The sequence below is a fragment of the Rhinopithecus bieti genome, unplaced genomic scaffold, assembly GCF_001698545.2.
Source record: "Rhinopithecus bieti isolate Rb0 unplaced genomic scaffold, ASM169854v2 scaffold_11919, whole genome shotgun sequence".
NCBI lineage: Eukaryota > Metazoa > Chordata > Mammalia > Primates > Cercopithecidae > Rhinopithecus > Rhinopithecus bieti.
The window spans coordinates 1,638,156-1,654,560 of NW_016807055.1; the positions used below are offsets into that span (position 1 = coordinate 1,638,156).

At 43.3% G+C, this 16,405-nt stretch overlaps 1 protein-coding gene across 21 annotated transcripts in view; it reads left to right on the plus strand.

The window, feature by feature from the left end:
* The window catches only part of TLCD4 (TLC domain containing 4), a 113,410-nt gene that overhangs the window by 34,803 nt on the left and 62,202 nt on the right, over positions 1-16,405 (plus strand). For 5 of the 21 annotated variants that reach the window (XM_017879799.1, XM_017879802.1, XM_017879801.1 and 2 more), the window contains 5 exons: positions 1,783-1,839; positions 6,160-6,288; positions 8,455-8,600; positions 9,094-9,144; positions 9,260-9,510. The gene's annotated coding sequence lies outside the window, so the exon portion shown is untranslated. The other 16 variants (XM_017879808.1, XM_017879810.1, XM_017879817.1 and 13 more) reach the window with 13 other exon arrangements.

Here is a 16,405-nt window from a genome sequence, read left to right on the forward strand (position 1 = left end):
AAAAAAAAAAAAAAAAAAAAAAGAGTTTTTGTATTTGTTTCCCATTTCAAGTGTGGATACTTTCATCTGATCTGTTTACTTGAACTGTTTCAGTGAATAAAAATATAAAAAGTACAATTCAGTCTTTATACATCCCATTTAAAAGGAAGAAAAATTTCATATGGTAAATACAGAATTCTGAGAAAGTATCCTTGGAAAGGGAATATTGGTGAAACAATTAATAATAAAGATTTAATGAACTGGATGTGTGTGTGTGTGTGTGTGTGTGTGTGTGTGTGTGTGTGTATTTGCTTGTTTTTGAGACAGAGTTTTGCTCTTGTTGCCCAGGCTGGAGTGCAATGGTACGATCTCGTCTCACCACAACCTCTGCCTCCCGGGTTCAAGTGATTTTCCTACCTCAGCCTCTTGAGTAGCTGAGATTATAAGCATGCGCCACCATGCCTGTAAAAAATTAGCCTGGCTAATTTTTTGTATTTTTAGTGGAGACAGGGTTTCTCCCTGTTGGTCAGGCTGGTCTCGAACTCCCAACCTCAGGTGATCTGCTGGCCTCAGCCTCCCAAAGTGCTGGGATTACAGGCGTGAGCCACTTAAAAAAATAACTGGATATTTTTAAAGAGATTAAGCTACCCTGAATTTTTCAGGAAAAAATACAGTTGATGTATTATTCTACCTCCTAAGGTCACTGAGTTTTAATTAGCTTACAACTTGCAACATTCAACTACTATTTACTGAATTCCTCTCATAGCTCAGGCTTTGTCCTTGAAATATTCACTTACATGTTCTGTATAATCTCAAAAACAATCTTGCAGATTTCATGATGCATTTGTAGAGGCCTAACATGAAAGAATATGGTGGGACATAGAGTATAGTGGATTTCTGTGGGTTTACCTGGCCTTGGTTACTGCTGTTGGTGTTAGAGAATTATGCATATCAAAGATAATGATGGTGCATTTATCAGGAAAGAACAGGACTACTATCGGCCACCAGAGACAAGCATGGGAGAGTTTCTGCAGGAGGCAGTGTTGATACAGAGTCTTGAGATGACACTGTGAAATCGGTATTTTCTGGGCTAACTCCACAGATGTTCACATATAACCCTGCCCACAGAGTTATGGAATAGCTGTGTGAGTGCACAAGGTAGCTATCGCACAAACCAAAGTTGTCAGGTACTACACATATTGTGAAGGAACTATGATGGGACACGGTGTGGTCAAAGAGCACTGGTGCCTTGGTACGTCCTGAGAGTCTTGGGGAGAAAAAGGGGAACATGCATTTGGGGGCCTGCAGAATCTTTCTCTCTGCTTGACTGCAGGGCAGGTTTCTGTCCCTCCCTGTTCCTTGGTATAGATTTTGTCTTTTCCACATCAGTCCAGGTCTTCAGATTCACTGCGAATTATTATTCCTGTTTTATAGATGAGGAAATTGAGCCTTAGTGAGGTTCAGTTAGCTAAAGGCACACCACTCTAATAAACTGACAGAATTCCAGGTTCTGATTTAAATTCTATTGTTCTCCCTTGAAAATAAACATGGACAGCTTATATGAGCTTTTGTGTGTGTATTTTCTGGTCTAAATCTGTGGCAGATATGCGTGTCTTTCTGTGCATGTATATAGTAGATCAAATATGTTACCTCTATTGACATTTCTTACAAATAAATATCCTGTTATCAATGATAGTGTTTACAAATTATTTAGAACTTACCTCTTTTCAAGAAAAGGCCTTGTGATTGCTCTCTGCGAATTATAATAGCCTGAATATACCTCTTCATTATTTTTTGTTTCAGACAATTATCTCTGGTTGATGCAGATCACTTGGAAGCTTTTGAGGCTGTATATAACAGGTCAGAAGATCTATTTAACGTCAAACTTTACTAGACAACTTGGAATTCTCAGCCAGCACCAAATATTCAAATCCAACTTCCACACCCCGACAGCAGAGGGGTTCCGGGTGTAGGTGGAGTGCTGGTGCACCCATGAGGGTGTTTTTCAGGAATTCCGGAGGTGGTGCTCGAGAGAACATACTTCTTCTACACACGCCCCCTACCCAGTTTGGTATGCACCTGCAGCCCCAAAGAAGAACTGGCGGGACTCGTGTGTGCCGTGTCAGACGCGGCAAGAAAAACCAGCAGTTGCTTTTTCATCTCTTTTCTGATGATCTTACCATGAAGTCCCCAGTATTCCAGCATTTAAGGCAGAATGTAAATTCATAATCTAAGAAGATTTTTTGTTACGTGGCTAGCCCAGGTACTGACCGCTGAGGCGGGGGGGCTCTCACAGTTCCCCCACTGGCAAGTTTTATGACTTGCTTTGGAAAACCCGGGAACTGCACCTTCTGCCCTTGGCAAGGTGTGAGCTTCCAGGATCTCTAGGCTGCGACTTCGAGTGTTAGGGTTTTTGGGCTCTTTCCGGGACCCAAGTTCCAGCACAAGAAGGTCTGCCCCGCGGCCGGCCTCGGGGCCCCGCCCACTTTGGCCAGGGTTGCAGCCACCCGGAGCCGGAGCCAGAGCCGGAGCCCGAGCGGCCGCGGCCCCTTTAAGGAGCCACTCTGCGGTAACCCGAGCCCGCAGTCCGGGCGGGCGCGACGGCCGCGGCGGTAGCTGGAGCCTCCGCGACTGCACCTCCAAGCGGCCCAGAACCCGCGGCTTCCCTGGCTCCCGCGAGCATCTCACGGGGCGGCACTGGCCAGCGCCAGCCCTCGGGCCGGCCCGGATGACCAGAAGCCTGTAGATACCCGCCGCCCTCTCCCGGCTCGGCGCAGCCGCCGCCCGCGCGCGACTCGCCCCGGGACACGGCACAGGTGACGCCGTTTGGAGGGGGGTTGGGGAGGAAGGCGGGCTTGCCTCGCCCCGCAGCTCCCCCGCGGCGGCCGCCGAGCGCAGCCCGCGGANCCCGGGGCTCCCGGGCGGGCTCCGGCAGGTGTGTGCGGCAGACGCAGCATCGTCCCCGCCCGGCGGGCCACGGCGTCTCTCCGGGAGCAGATGGTGTCCCGGGGCCCGCGGCCCCCGCGCCGCCCGGGCGCCCCGCGTTCCTCTCGCGTTTCTCGGGCTGCAGGATTCGGGCTGCCCTGCCTGCCTGGCGGTGTCTCTCGGGTCTGAGCTTAAAGCGGGTGGGTGCAGACTTTTGGGCATCCAGGGAGAGCTCTCTTGTTAGAGCCCACACACAATCAGGCGCATCAAGTGGGTAAGTCCCCTCCCCCGCCGCCACCCTCTGAAACAAGTAGCTCTTATTTACCCTTGCAGTTCTCAAGTGGGTCCCATTTTTAGCCACCGAGTGCTGAAAAGTCTAGTGGGAAGGGACCAGGCGGAGAGTCAGAGGGAGAAATTAGTTTCTATTTCCATCTCTACCACTGTAACCCCTGGTAAGTTTATTAAACTAAGTGCCTCGGTTTACCCAGCCATGAAATGGGATTCGTAATGCCAGCAATTTCCTGCCCCTCCAAGACGGCAGGAAAACCTCTGTGAAAACACTTTGGGTCTAAGTTCATTTAAGGGTCACTGTTGCTGGTCTGTATATTTTTAATTGTACACACATTTGAGTGTTAATGTGGTGCACACCTTTATATGAAATTATGAAATTTACTTTAAAGACTGAACTTGGATAACGTTTAATCCAAATACCAGTTTGGAGAAGATGGAAGAGTTTGTGTGGACGTTAGGAATTGAGGTGTGAAATAGGAAAAAAGCTATCATTTTAATAAAATCTTTACGCAGTCATAAATGGAGTTGAGAAAAATGGACCTTGGATTGCGGTGTTTTCAGTGAGTTACTCCCGTGCCAGCACACGGTGTGGATTGCAATGTAGCTTCAGCTTTGTGTAGCAGATTAAGATAATTTAGAGAATCCCAGCTCCCTTTTAAGTGTGTTATATATAAGGAATTTTTATCCTTGCTTATCTTTTCCTTAAATTGTACGGGTGAAACGAAATTAGGAAAGTGTATTCCCACCGTGTTAGAAAATATGAAAGAATGGGTGAAGAACCATGGATTTTAGTTTATTTGCGATGCCCCTCCTGTGCCATATGATGACCCAGAGAATATTTTGAGGGTGCTTCTTTTTTTTCCTACACCTGCAACTCCTTTTGTCCCATTGCCTCCCTCTGGAGTTTGAATCTTTACTGTCCTCATCCTTGAGACGAGTTTTATCTGTTTAGGCTGGTTGCCTCTGACCCAGCTGCCCAGTCGGTCATTATTTATTTACAGTATTAGATTTCCATTTCTATTCATTCCACTCTAAGCCGCCTTTACCCTGGTGGAAAGAATAATGGGTCTTTGCTACTAATGTTATATACTTGGAGGTGACCAGGAATGGCATTCTCAAGGTGCTGAGACTAATGCAAACCCCAGGGAAGCTAGGTCTTCACTGGAGTCTTCTGAATAGGTCCTGGAATACAGATGCAAGAGTTGGCCTGTCTTTTCCTTGATTTTCTGAAATCTCCACTGGGTAAATTCATTTGATTGCCAAGGGAAGTCTTGGGAGCGGGCAGCTATCAGAAATCTTAGTGTTAGACTGATTAAGCGCGTTCCCTGCAAAAGAGTGGGGAGAAAGAAGTAGTGGCTTTGTAGGTGTTGGAGAGTCCTCCCTGTAACCAGATAACTAGTAGGAAGTACAGGATCCCTAGATTCCCAATTGAGAAATGGAAAGGGGGCTGGATTTCAAAAGGGAAGTGGCACAGCTTCTAGGCAGGTTTGGGAATGTACCTGAGGTTTGATGGGCCCTTCTCCCTCTTTGAGAGGTTTCTGGCGCCTCAGAGTCAAGCACAGCTGTCTTAACAGTTTTCAGACCTGTTCACTCTCCTCCTTGGTGCTCTAAAGGAGGCCCAGCATTCATGTTCCTCTCTCAAAGCTGGCCTTACATGTATTAGAGGAAAATGGGCCGTTTAGTTTGTAAGGAACTCTTTAGACCTCAATGTCTCTCCCCACCCTTCTTTCCAAATTAGTCCTACATCCTACAGATTAAGGATTCATTTAGGCTTCAATATTTCAAACTGGGATACTCAGTTTGGCTAGGAAGAGTAAACTGAACAGTCTACACTAAGATATGAAAAGCCAGCTTTTCTGTTGAGGAAGATAATGAATTAATTGTCTGGGTGAGAATTGTGGGCATTTGGATAAGGGAGGGCCAGACTGGGGGTGGAGTTGTGCTGGACAGCTTGTGCCCTTGTCCTTGAGAGAGGAAAGGATACCACCAAACTAGTGTAGTCACCTTGTTGTGCTTTTTCTTCTTCCATTTGCCTTGTGAGAAGAAGAAGATAGCAGTATGGAGGTGGAGTCACCATCTGTTCTCAAGGATGGGAAACAGACTTTAACTGAACATTAGGAATGAGCTGTATTCACCTGGCATTGGTATCAGGCGCTGGATGGATTACACCAGAGAATACATTACATCAGGAAAGTAAGGCTAATTTTGTAAGAGAGTCTAGGTATTTCCAGAGTGACTTTGGTGGTATTTTTTCTTGTTGAGGATGAAAGGTTGCACACAAAGAAATGGAGGCCTACCGCTCTGAGGCTTGTTATTCCTGGTGAGACAGTTGGATGTGCTGCAAGCAGATCCCAAACCTGATCGGGCAGGATACGGCAGGAATAGCGAAAGGTGTTTCTTTGTTCAGAACATTGGTCTGTTCAAGGAGAAGGCAATCCTGTAGATATATAAGAAGGAGCTTCTGAACCGGTGTAAAAGGCCAAAGCTTTTGAAAACAGTCAATGAAGAAGACATGTGGAAAGCTGTTCAGAGCTTGAGCCAGCACTGGAGGAAGGGAGTCCCAGATAGTGGGACCAATATCATGGGTGGAGTTTGACTAGGTGGACAAAGGCTTGTCTAAAGCAGTGTTTCAAACATTTTCAGACTACAACAGTACAAAATGCATTTTTACACTGAGACCCAGGACATAGCAAGTATATGTGTTTGTGAAACTAGTTTCTATTTTTATTTTATTTCTGTTTCTAGTCTGTGTTCTTAAAAACTCATAACATGTTAGTGGATCACAGTCCACTATTTGGAAACCACTTATCCAATGGGTAGAAAAACAGGTTGCAGTGGAGCAGGCTGGGTGGGGGGATTGGAGATACTGGGGGAGGTGTGGGGAATACAGAATTGATTGAGCACTACCTGGATCCCTGTTGGTGGGACAGAAGGGAGTGTGGAGACTCATCTTGTGTCTGACAGGTGCAGAACTCACATAGATGAAATGATGGAACAGATGCAGAAGAGGGACTTTCCACCAGTTCTACTCACTTCAAAGCAAAATGATTGGCTTTAAGGAAGAGGAAATGTGCAAGGAGTGAACTTGGATTTGTAAGCAGATTTCTTTAGAGCAGTAAGATTTTCCTCTGTAGGCTTAATGAGGAGACAAATGGACCCAGAACAAACTGGCTGATGAATTTAGGTCATGTCCACTTTCATGGCCAGATAGGGAGCAGAGGGGCTCATAGTGCAGGGAGGGTGAGTAGGAGGTTCACACCTCCCTTTACAGCTTTGAGAAGTTTGAGCAGAAGCAGCGGCTGGAATGTGTTTTGAAACCCCATTTGCTGATCAAACTTGTTAGGAAGTTGGCTGCTTGCCTCACAGAGAATTTGAAAAGTATTCTTTTTTTCTTTTTGAGACAGGGTCTTGCTTTGTCGCCCAGGATGGAGTGCAATGGTGTGGTCTTGGCTCACTGCAACTTCCACCTCCTGGCTTCAAGTGATTCTCCTGCCTCAGCCTCCCAAGTAGCTGGGATTACAAGCACCCGCCACCACCCCTGGCTAATTTTTGTATTTTTGGTAGAGATGGGGTTTCACCATGTTGGCCAGGCTGGTCTCAACTCCTGGCCTCAAGTGATCTGCCCAACTCAGTCTCCCAAAGTGTTGGGATTACAGGCGTGAGCCACCGTCCTCAGCCTGAAAAGTATTCTTATTAAATTTTATAAAAGGGCTAGACTGTCAGGACTTCCTTAGAAGTATAGATCTGTGATCAAATTCCAATCATCGTTCATAGCCTTTGGGGGTCACCTAAAGAGCTTCTTGGAGAAATTGATGAGGCAACCAGCAACTGTGAGTTAATTCCAGTATTTGCCCTGGAGCTAATCAAGGGCAGAGTCTATCTGTAGGCTTTTGATTTCCTTTTCATGACTGTCAACATCTGGCTACAACACCAAACACTCCTAGCAGCAAGTAAAAGCCTGCAGGAAAAGTACACAGGTGGCTGGCGCAGTGGCTCATGCCTATAATCCCAGCATGGAGGTGGGCAGATCACCTGAGGTGAAGAGTTTGAGACCAGCCTGGCCCACCCACATGGTGAAACCCCATCTCTACTGAAACAAAATACAAAAATTAGCCAGACGTGGTGGCATGCGCCTGTAGTCCCAGCTATTTGGGAGGCTGAGGCCAGAGAATCGCTTGAATCCGGGCGCAGAGGTTGTAGTGAGCTGAGGTTGTCCCACTGCACTCCAGCCTGGTCAATAGAGTGGGACTCTGTCTAAAACAAAACAAACAAAACAAAACAAAAGTACACAGGTATCAGAGTTCAACCCCGCACGTTGCTTAGTGACTGCTTGCTCTTATCATTGATATTCTAACCTAGTTGGAGCCTCCCCTTGACCTGACTCTGCCTTGTCAGATTTTCTTACCTTAGTTGATGTTTTCAGTGTTTGACTTCACCCTTCCTCAGCTGTCTGGTATTTATCTAAGGCTTTCAACTCTGGTTTCTCTGGTATCTCTGATAACTCTCCCCCAATCCCCCACCAGGTGCCTTGTGGTGTCCACCTGACTCCATGGAGCTCAGTTCTGGGTCCTGGCTTGTGTCGTGTTACTATTCATTGAATTCTGCCATGGCAAACTGTAGAAAAAAACTGCACATTGATGAGTTTATGCATTTATTAATTTAATTTTAAAATTTTGGGTACCTGAAGAAACTTTCTTGGTCAAATTAATTTCAATTAATGTTCTCCAAATAGGCTTAAAAATCTTTGAAAATTAAACTTCTCTCTATTTGGTATATCTGTATTTAGTGGAATGGGAGGAAGAAGGAATTTTCATTTGGTGAAAATTTTGAAAATTTAAAAGTTCTCTTTATAAAGTGTTACTTTAGGGACAAGATTCTTTCTTCTTCTTCTTCTTTCTTTTTTTTTTTTTTAAATAAAAAAGACGAGAGAGGGTCTTAGTTGCCCCAGGCTGGTCTTGAACTCCTGGGTTAAGTGGATATGGCATCTCCAAGTGCTGGGATTACAGGCCTGAGCCACTGCGCCTAACCTGGGACATGAGTCTTAAAACTAGTCTTGCTCAGTTAACATGTTTTGCTCCATTACATGTGAAAATACTGAGACAGTTAGGAATTTAATTAAATGCTTTATAATTTGTTACATGTAAGGACTTAAAAAGACTATAGCTTTGTTTAGAATGAGGTTTCCTTCCCTTTTCATGTTTTTTAAACCTGTGTGAGTGCTCCCAAACTGATCAATTTCTTACGTGCCCTATGGAAAAGTGGAGGAATCCGGGGCAACATAAGGGTGAAAGGGTGAGGCCAAGAGGAAGGCGTGATCACCTGGAGCCGGAAGAAAGACCCAAACCCTTCAGACAATTAGCATTTTGAAGATTTGAGAACACTTTGTAGCCACAAGCCTCTAAATGGTTAGTGTTCTTTTAATTGCAAAAGTAAAACTAGCTTATTACGAAAAAATGATAAATGATCAGTATTTAAGAGAATGAAAATTCACCTCTGCTTCCTCCTCCAGCTCCCATCCTGGCTAGTTTCACTCCTAAACACACCTAGTTATCAGTTTTGGAGGCGAGGCCCTCCAGATATTTTCTCTACAAATGGCAAAATGTGCCCAGAGTTATTGAGTTATGAAAAATTTATTATTTTGCAGCTTGCTTCTTTTATCACCTTTTTCATTTAAATGTTAATAACGTGATAGTATACATATAACCATATTTCTGTTGGTGGACCTTAAAGTTACTTCTAATAATGTTTTGATAAACACTTTTGTAAATACTGTACATGTTTTCAAACCTGTGTGAATTTTTGAGGGTAAAAGACCAATTCATTAGTATACTGCTTATTTTATAATTCAGATAACACAGTGTTACCAACATTTACATAGTCTGCTATTTAATTCCCCAGATATTCACTCAGCAGTGAAAGCACAGCGGTGGATGTTTTGGGGATTTCAAGGTGAGGCAATGCATCCTCCTTACCTACAAGAGGTCACTGTCTGATAGGGGGATTAGGCATGCACATTGACTATAGTATCTTTAGTTTTATTTATATTCCCCTTTGTTTCAAACAGGATTTGGGATTTTTTACAAAGATGCATATGATATGACAAGATAAAGTATATTTAGTATAAAGAAGGAAAAGAAGATGGAAGTGTAAGTGAGGCTGGTTAGTGTATTTCGAAGTCCTATTCTTTCCTTACTAAAAGTTCTGGCTATAAGCTTTCCAGCAGCAAAGAGAAGAGGCAGATGATCTATAACAAGCTTCAGGGTGTCCAGAAGAGAAACCAAATCAGAGAAGCCCACCTATTCCTGATTCCAGGAGGTGAGAAAAAATGTCTCCTTTGGGTTTTCATTAAGAAAACACTACATTTGCAATGGCCAGCATCCTGAACAACCTTCCCAGTATCTTACAGTAGAACCTAGTGACTTTGCCTTACGATGCCACCTCATATCATGTTGCCCAGTGCTAGCCAGGGGTATCATCCCATGACACTGTTCACTGAAAAGTCAATAGGGAGAGGTGTAGACTCATGAGTTTAATCCAGAAATAGCTTTAAGAAGACCTAAAGGGACACATGGACAAAGAAAAACATCTATGTGATCTTGTTTCTGGATAATTTTTCCACAAAGTGGTATAGCATATACAATTTTAGTGGAATTGCTATGAGTAAAACCTATAGAATACTAGGTCTGTAACTTTTGAAATCAGAAATGAGGATGTTTTAGATGGCGTTAACTTAATGGAATTATAACAATGGCTGGGCAAAATATTTTCCAAAAACAAAACAAAACAAAACAAAAAACACCACCACCCTATACTTGGTCCACACAACAAGGATGGTACTTGTTCACATCGATCAATCCCATAAGTTAGAAAGGATCAAAGCCACCATGCTAAGAAGTCTTGATAGCATCTTCAAGATTAAACTTGTTAATAGGTTATACAGTGTGAGAATGGTACCAGGGCTTGGAGGTCTACCAGTTGGGTTAGCTTGACCCTGTTTCATAAAGCCAGGAAGAGTTCACTTCCCATGAGTTGTCTGGATCTGAACTTCCATGACCACATTCACCAAATTCTTGCCTTGGGAACGTTGCCTTAAAACAGTTCTTCATTATCAAGTCTGTGGGTCAAGCTTAGGTTTTTTTAATGTGACTTACTACACCTGAATTTAAACATGAGGTTGAGGCTACCTGAAGTTTGTGGTGTGATGAAGGCACATCAAGGAGTACAGTAGATCAAGGAGTTCCATTTGTAACTGTGAACAATCAATGGAGACAACTCACTACCTTCAGACTAGCCCTTGGGTAGAGTGGACCTTAGGTAATAATATAAAAAGCCACCTAGAGAATTTAGAAACTCCTTGGTTGTCTTCTTATTTTGGCCACCAGATTATCCAGTCAGATCATAGGCATAAACAAGCTGCAGGGCCCTTAGGCCAAGGGTTAAATCAAGAAGGAAATGATCACATTCCTTCAAATACAGACTATAATATTCCTGTATGACTTGGCATCGTTGAAGAAATATTAAATAGATGTAACATTTCTTGGTTAAGAAAGGCCTGGTAGGCCGGCCATGGTGGTTCAGACCTGCAATCCCAGCATTTTGGGAGGCTGAGGCAGGAGGATCACTTGAGTTCAGTAGTTTGAGACCAGCCTGGACAACATAGTGACACCCCATCTCTATTAAAAAAAAAAAAAAAGAAAAAGAGGCCAGATGCAATGATTCACACCTCTGATCCTAGCACTTTGGGAGTCCGAGGCAGGAGGATCACTTGAGTTCAGTAGTTTGAGACCAGCCTGGACAACATAGTGAGATCCCATCGCTATTAAAAAAAAAAAAAAAGAGGCCAAGCCTCTAATCCCAGCACTTTGGGAGGCCGAGGTGGGTGGAGCATTTGAGGTCAGGAGTTCAAGACCAGTGTGGCCAACATGGCAAAACACCATCTCCACCAAAAAATACAAAAATTAGCCAGGCATGGTAGTGCATGCCTGTAGTTGACCAGCTACTTGGGAGGTGGAGGCCTGTGATTCCAGCTACTTGGGAGGCACAGGCAGGAGAATTGCTTGAACTCAGGAGGCAGCAGTTGAGTTGCAGTGAGCCAAGATTGCTCCACTGCACTCCAGCCTAGGTGACAGAACGAGACACTGTCTCAAAAAAAAAAAAAAAAAAAAAAAAAAAAGGCTGTTAAAGGCTGGTAATACCAAGAACTATTCTTTATTGGGTGGTCTTTTAATCTGTTGCCAAATAAACCATTCCTAGACCCTAGTAGCTTAAAACAGTGATTTATTATTTTCTGTGATTCTGTGGGTTGGCTGGGTAGTTACTGTGTTGGTTATAGGTTCACTCAACTGGGTGCCTTCAGCTAGAGGGTTAGCTGGGCTGAAGGATCCAAGTTGGCTTGCCAGTATGGCTAGTAGTTGATATTGAGTGTTCGCTGTCAGCTGGGCAACCTCAGTTTTCTTACTGTGGCCTTCATCCTCCGGTAGACTAGACAGGCTCTTGACATGATGGTCTCAGGGCAATTTTCCAAGATAGTGTTTTTTAAGTCTTACCTAGGCTCTAGAACCCTCAGAGCCTCTCTTCTGTTGTATTCTCTTTGTCAGCAGTTGGCAAGGCCAGCCCAGACTCACAGGACAGAGACATAGACTCCAACTCTAGATTGGGGGACTGGAATGGCAGTGTCATTGTTGCAAAGGAATTTATGGCCACTAAATGGTTTACCACGAGTGACTACATGTACCAGGAACTGTGTTAGGTGCATTTAACAGATTATCTCACTTAAGCCACATAACTATCTTGCCATTAGGCGTTCTCATCCCCATTTTAAAGAACCTGCAGGTCACAGAGGTTGTGTTGTTCTTGCCTAAGGCTACTTGATAAGTATTGGAACTAGGCTTTGATTCTAGGTATCTCTCTAGCTGAGCAGAATTCATCTTAAGAACCCAACAAGTGGGAGAAATATGCTACTTGTTCTTCAGCCCCTCTAACTCATTTAATACCACTTCCTTTCCTGTGGGGAACAGACACAAGAAGCAAAAAAGAAGGCAGCAGGCAAAGCCATACCTTAGCCACTTCCCTTAACCTAAGGACTTTCCAGAGGTAATGAGATCCATGATTTGGAGGTGAGAAGAACTTCCCTGACTCCATAGGTTCTGACTTCCTAGATAGCTTGGTGGGTGACTGAGTGATCCATTTAAAAAAAGAACAAAATTAATTTGGGGAAAATCACACTTTGTCCAGTTTTTCCTTGATTTCACAGAGTTGGTAAAAAAGCCAAGAGATGTTCCAAGCCAAGAGCTCCTTTTGTGATCCCTCCAGGGAGGGAAGAGCAGTGATATGGAAATAAGTACATTAGATGCCAGGTGGAAAAGGCAGTCCGCAGAACCTCTCTCTTTTTTCCCAAGAGTCTTCCCAGACAGTAGAGAGTCACCTGGTCTCTGCTTCAGCTTCAGGGACTCTTCCTAGCATAGACTTCTTCCAAGGCTGGAGTCTTGTTTGAAATGTTGATTTCCTTGAAGGTGGGCTCTCAAGTTGTATAAGCTTCAAAACCTTTACTTTTTATTTGTGCCAGCTACTATATTAATATGACCTCCCAATTACTATTGTCTCCTGGCTGAAGGCATTCTGATCGATCCAAAATCCAATGGCTGTAATTGTAACTCATAGGTTTAAAAACAAAGACTTCTTTATAAAAGTTTCAAGTGAGCCTATAATCCCAACTACTAGGGAGGCTGAGGCAAGAGAATTGCTTGAACCTGGGAAATGGAGGTTGTAGTGAGCCGAGATGGTGCCACTCTCCCTCTAGCCTGAGCGACAGAGCAACACTCTGCCTCCAAAAAAAAAAAAAAAAAAAAAAAAAAGTGGAGTGAGATGCTAGGAAGCAACATTTGTCACGTAAATCACATGTGTACTCTGAGGCATTAGGCCTAGAAAATGACCTGAATTTCCTAAGGGTAGAATTCTTCAATAAGTTGGGAGTTGAGAAGCAGAGGAGCTGAAGGAAGAGATGGAGAAGGCCTTTTTCCTTTTGGCTTCACTCTGCTTGTTAAGCATTATAAAAACAAACCCTAAGTAAAGAAATAAATAAATGTAAATGAAATAAAAAATTTAACATAAGACAAAAGATACAAAGTTGATGTAAAATAGACGAATTATATTAGATTTCATTTATTTTTAAGTTAAAAGCTAGAACATGTAAATGTAAGCTAGGAAAATAGAAATAAAAGTTTTGTTAAAATCCAGTTAAAATTACTGTACCTATAATGGAAGGGAGAACTAGTTAGGAGTTGTGGACACCAGTGGGAGAAGTGATTTCTTAGGAGAGCAGGGACTTTCAGGGAGGGGTTAAGGAGGTGGGATAGCCTCCTACTTGCTGTGTCAGAATATCTTGGCGTGGGGACTCTGGGTTATTTGAAAAATCTATATCAACAGAACTCTTTTGCCCCCACAAAACAAACTATAGAAAGACTACAAAGTCTTCTTGTAGGAATAAGCAGAATTGTATGTGTGTGTGTGTGGTGGGGGTGGCAGGGGAGCCTGGGATATGAAAATTTGAAAGGCACTGTACTGGATCAGAGAAAGATTCCTCGAAGGCATTTAGTATACGATGTACAAGGGAAGACAGGATTATGACAGGCACAGAAAAGTCTTAGATTAAAGAAATATGTAGCAGAGTTGTAACTCAACTGTCAGAGTGGTTTTCTGAGCTTTGGTAGCAAGGTGGGGGCCATCCCCAGCCTTTGAGTATGGAGACTTTTTTGCTGAGAGTGGATGACACTTACAGAGCTTAGTTTAGAGAACAGGGTTTAGCCTCCTTCCTAATCTGATGTACTGTGGTTGTAATTATTATATACAATTATGAGAAAAATAAAGGCCTATTAGAAATGTGTGAAAAGTTAAGCTTAAATATTTTGTTCTTTGTTAAAACAATCTGTCATCCAAAAAGATTGTTTCAAGGAGACATCAATTGCCAGGGTCTCTAGCAGGCAGAATTGATCAGTTTCTCTTTAACTTGGACTCTGTTATATACTCTTGGAGGAGTAGGGGGCTGAAGAAATAGGAAATAGAGAATAAAATACAAAGGATACCCTTTTCAAAGTTCAGTATTTTAGTCGACAGAGAGGAACTATAGAGAAATATTTTCTATAGCCATGAACAATTCCTTGTTAAACCTTAAGTAACATCATTTATCTTTTTTTTTTTTTTTTTTTTTTTGAGACAGAGTCTCGCTCTGTCGCCTAGGCTGGAGTGCAGTGGCACAATCTCGGCTCACTGCAAGCTCCGCCTCCTGGGTTCACGCCATTCTACTGCCTCAGCCTCCCGAGTAGCTGGGACTACAGGCGCCCGCCACCTCGCCCGGCTAGTTTTTTGTATTTTTTATAGAGACGGGGTTTCACCGTGTTAGCCAGGATGGTCTCGATCTCCTGACCTTGTGATCCGCCTGTCTCGGCCTCCCAAAGTGCTGGGATTATAGGCTACATCATTTATCTTAGAAAGGGAGTGTAACAGGCCAGGCGCGGTGGCTCACGCCTGTAATCCCAGCACTTTGGGAGGCCAAGACCAGTGGATCACCTGAGGTCAGGAGTTCGAGACCAACATGGTGAAACCCTGCCTCTACTAAAAATACAAAAGTTAGCCAGGAGTGGTGGTCGGCATCTATAATCCCAGCTACTTGGGACGCTGAGACATGAGAATAGCTTGAACCCAGGAGGCGGAGGTTGCGGTGAACTGAGATCGCGCCGAACTGAGATCGCGCGATTGCACCCTGGTCTGGGCGACAGAGTGAGATTCTGTCTCAAGAAAGGAGTGTAACTTAATTATATGAACATAGGGCTTCTTCACCTTTCCTGGCTTGGTCTTCTTTTCCTCCCATTTGGTTCAGTTTAAAAAGCAGTACCATGAATATTAGAGGATTTATAGAAGTTGGGTTGACTTTTATGCAGCTGGCTTCCTGTAGACTTTTACACTCATGCTAATGGTTCTTCAACTTGATGCTCAGAAAAGAAAAAGAGGTGGAACGTTTTCTTCATATCATCCTCTTAAGTCTTTTTCCCTATATGTCTCTTCACATACAATTAAAGCAACAGCTATAACTGCAGTTAACTGAGAGCTTTATATACATTCTTTTAGATGCTTAACAATTTTTACATGATTGAAAGTTGAAAGTCAGTGGTGTGACATTCTTTTTCTTTCTTTAATTTCATTTATTGTTTTTTGAGATGGAATCTCAGTCTGTTGCCAGGCTGGAGTGCAGTGGTGCGATCTTGGCTCATAGCAACCTCCGCCTGCCGGGTTCAAGCAATTCTCCTGCCTCAGCCTCCCAAGCAGCTGGGACTACAGGCGCATGCCACCACATGCAGCTAATTTTTTGTAATTTTAGTAGAGATGGGGTTTTACCATATTGGCCAGGCTGGTCTCGAACTCCTGACGTTGTGATCTACCAGCCTTGGCCTCCCAAAGTGCTAAGATTACAGGCATGAGCTACCGTGCCTGGCCTGACAATTATTCTTTACTAAGATTTCAATGTCTTTGGTCATTTTTTGACGTTTTATCAACTTTGAGATAGATAATTACAGTGTACCACCTATATGAAAATGCAAACAAAACTCAGAATGGGTGCAGGATGGTATGCCTTTTTTGGCTAGGGTTTTTTATTTGTTTCTTTTCTTTTCTTTTCTTTTCTTTTCTTTTCTTTTTTTTTTTGGTATTCACTGTGTTTATTTCTACAATGTTGCATTTTTTCTTTTTTTTTTTAATTAGTTCTAGGGTACATGTGCACAACATGCAGGTTTGTTACATATGTATACATGTGCCATGTTGGTGTGCTGCACCCATTAACTCGTCAGTTACATTAGGTATATCTCCTAATGCTGTCCCTCCCCCTTACCCCACCCCACAACAGGCCCCAGTGTGTGATGTTCCCCTTCCTGTGTCCAAGTGTTCTCATTGTTCAATTCCCACCTATGAGTGAGAACATGCGGTATTTGGTTTTTTGTCCTTGCGATAGTTTGCTGAGAATGATGGTTTCCAGCTTCATCCATGTCCCTACAAAGGACATGAACTCATCTTTTTTTATGGCTGCATAGTATTCCATGGTGTATATGTGCCACATTTTCTTAATCTAGTCTATCATTGATGGACATTTGGGTTGTTTCCAAGTCTTTGCTATTGTGAATAGCGCTGCAATAAACATACGTGTGCATGTGTCTTTAGAGTA